This window comes from Sarcophilus harrisii, chromosome 4 (assembly GCF_902635505.1).
Source record: "Sarcophilus harrisii chromosome 4, mSarHar1.11, whole genome shotgun sequence".
NCBI classification, from domain to species: Eukaryota; Metazoa; Chordata; class Mammalia; order Dasyuromorphia; family Dasyuridae; genus Sarcophilus; species Sarcophilus harrisii.
In genome coordinates, this window is record NC_045429.1 from 356,724,739 (window position 1) to 356,727,727 (window position 2,989).

Here is a 2,989-nt window from a genome sequence, read left to right on the forward strand (position 1 = left end):
GAAAGAAATCTCTCAATTTAAGTGACCACCAATTGGGAAACAACTAAAATTACAGGCCACTTATTTGCCAAACATCAAAGGGGAGAGAAGATGAGTGCGGATGGGTAAAGCTAATTAAAGCACTCCTCAGCAAAAATCTTCATCCACTAGAAACTGCCCTTTCCCTACAATCTGCTGTGAAATGTAGGCTAGCTGTTTAAATCAACTACAATGCTATATCTAAGTCAGGCAGGACTTGGTACAATCAATTACAAAAAATCTGTGATAGTGATGTCCTCATCCCATGCTTAAATACTATGACATGGGGAAATGGGAAAAAAATTAAAAGATGGCTGCTGTCCCTTGTTACTTTCTCCCAAAACATATGGAACGGACAAAGATAAGGAAAACAATGTTTTTTAATCTTACCTAGCTTCCATATAGGTTGATGCAACGCTGATTTTTCCCTCCAAAACCCACTTATTTATGCTGCAAGCAATTTAATGAAATAAAAAATCAAAGAGCAAGAGGTTCTCCCCCCCCCCCCCAAGAAATAAGCGCTCCACGAAAGGAAGGTGAGAGACACATTCAAGGTATTACCAATGTATTAAAATGCAAATGGCCAAAGTTCAATTCCATTTTAAACAAGCAAAGCCGAGTCTAGCTGTACAATATGCTCTGACCTTGAAAAAAATGTGGAGGGCACTGATGGAATAAGCTGGGGTTGGGATGGGGGCAGGGGCAGATGAGCTGTTGGGGATATTTCCATTGGCAGACAGTTCCTTCTAGGGGCTATTGAAGCAGCTTCCCTTTGATCCCACAGCCCTTTTGAAATGCTTTCTTCTGTTGTCAAACAGAATACACTGGCTCTTTTCTATCAGTACAGGTTTGTAATCTGCTCCTCAGCATTGGAAAAAAAAAAAATATCCCAGGTCGTAGGATTCCCTCTCCACACTTTTAATTTATTCAACGACTTGTGGAAATAAGGTTGTCTAACAATACAGAAAGTTTCTTTTATTATGAGGAATGTATATCTTCAATCACTGATATCTAAGGATACTTAAAGGCAGAATTATAAAACGAGTATGTTGTGGTCAGTTTTCTCACATTTACATTTGCTTCTCTATTCTGCTCTCAAGAGCTATTGCCAAAAGCCCCCCAAACACCAAACCCTTTAGGGATAAAAAAAGGAAATCGGTTCAGGTGGGGATAATTTATGCTAAGTGATTTCTCTAAGGAATACACAATTGCAATTGTACTGGCTTATCAACCACAGCATTTCCTCCCCTCCCCCCTTTTTAGAAGGAGGATCTTGATAAGAGATCTAGTAAAAGAAAAGATAATAGAAATCTCACAACGGTATCAGATCCGTCCTTGGGAAATCCCACCTTCTGCTCCTCCATTGCTTGAAGCAGGGGAGAAAGGGGGTGGGGTGGAAGGAGGGAGGGAGGGAGGGAGGGAGGGAGGGAGGGAGAGAGAGAGAGAGAGAGAGAGAGAGAGAGAGATGAGAAGAGAATATGAGAATATGAGAATATGAATGTGTGTGTGTGTGTGAGAATGAAGCAGGAAAGAAAGAGCCTATTATAGTCCTGCCCCAATCTAACACACATCCCTTGCTCAGTGTTCCTGCAGCAGCAACAGAATCATTCATGAGGGGTGTTTGATACATTGCAACCTTCTCATAATAATGTTCACCTTGCTTCATGTGGGCTAGAATCAACAAAATATGTTTTACTGGCGGGTTTCTACTGTCCAATCAAAGCAGACTTTGGTAGGGGTTGAAAAACATTCCATCAACGAGTTAAGAAGGAGGAAGATTGATAATGCTCTTAAACTGGAGGAGACTTGGGATCAAAGAACTTCTTTCTAGGAGGTTTCTAACTCCCAACTTAGTCATGAGCGCTCACTGACCCCTGGGGCAGGTACAGAGATATTACCAGCTTCATTCAACGTCTGATTGAAAAGGATGCAAAATACACTGAAGCCAGGGGCCAAGAGTCTTTTTCTTTCTTAGTAGATAGATGGGACATGATTTTCCAACAAATTTCTTAGGACATTCTGGTGTGCTGCAAAGACACCCTTATCATGTCATGACATCTTGGCTTTCCTCATTCCCCTTAGATAATTTCTGATTAAGAGGATAGATTGTAATAACTACATAGCATGTATGTATATACATACATACACATACATATGTGTGTGTGTATCTATAGATTTAAACATGAATGTGTGCATGTTTATGCTTGTGCTGATATATCTGCAAGTGTAGAGGTATGAACAGATGGTTGGACCAGTGGACAACCTGAAGAATGGGAAGAATATGTCTTGGCAAGACAACAGGTATAACTATCAGTATCATTCCAGGGAGAGCTAGAGAAAAGACGATGTTAAGGGTACAACGTTTCTACTATTCTCCCTGAGATATTTGGCTAACCTTTACTTTAGCTTGATAGTTAAAGTGATTGAAGTGGAGACAAGGATTCCTCAGGCTAAAGAGACACTAGACTTAAAGCATCTAACTCAAGAGTTAAAAAGAAAAACCTTGATTTTTGCCTATTTTCTCCTCAACAAGCAGAAGAAAAGAACCCTCCTAGGGGCCTAATGTACTGATTGAGAATCACCTCTAGAAATCAATCATCAAAAACCCTTGGAAATACTAATATAATATTGGGATTAAGGTACTAATTTTAAACTTGAATATCAATTCTTGGTTATCTGTGGGAATGAAAAACAAATAACATGTATTTTTGAACCCCCTATTCTTGCCAATATAAGTCAGTATTTCTTGGCGTGGCTGGCAAGGGAGCCAGTACTTGATTGGTTGGTCTGATCGTCCCCAGCAAGGCAGCTGTCATGCCCTTTTTCCTGTTCACTGCTGATAATCTGATCACAGATTTAAACTGAGGTGATTATAGATCACCTTTGGGAATCTGACCCAGGGACTGTTCTACTCAATTGTTTTAGGGTAAAGGCCCTTTTAGGGCCTTAGTAGGTAAACTAGTCTGGAAAG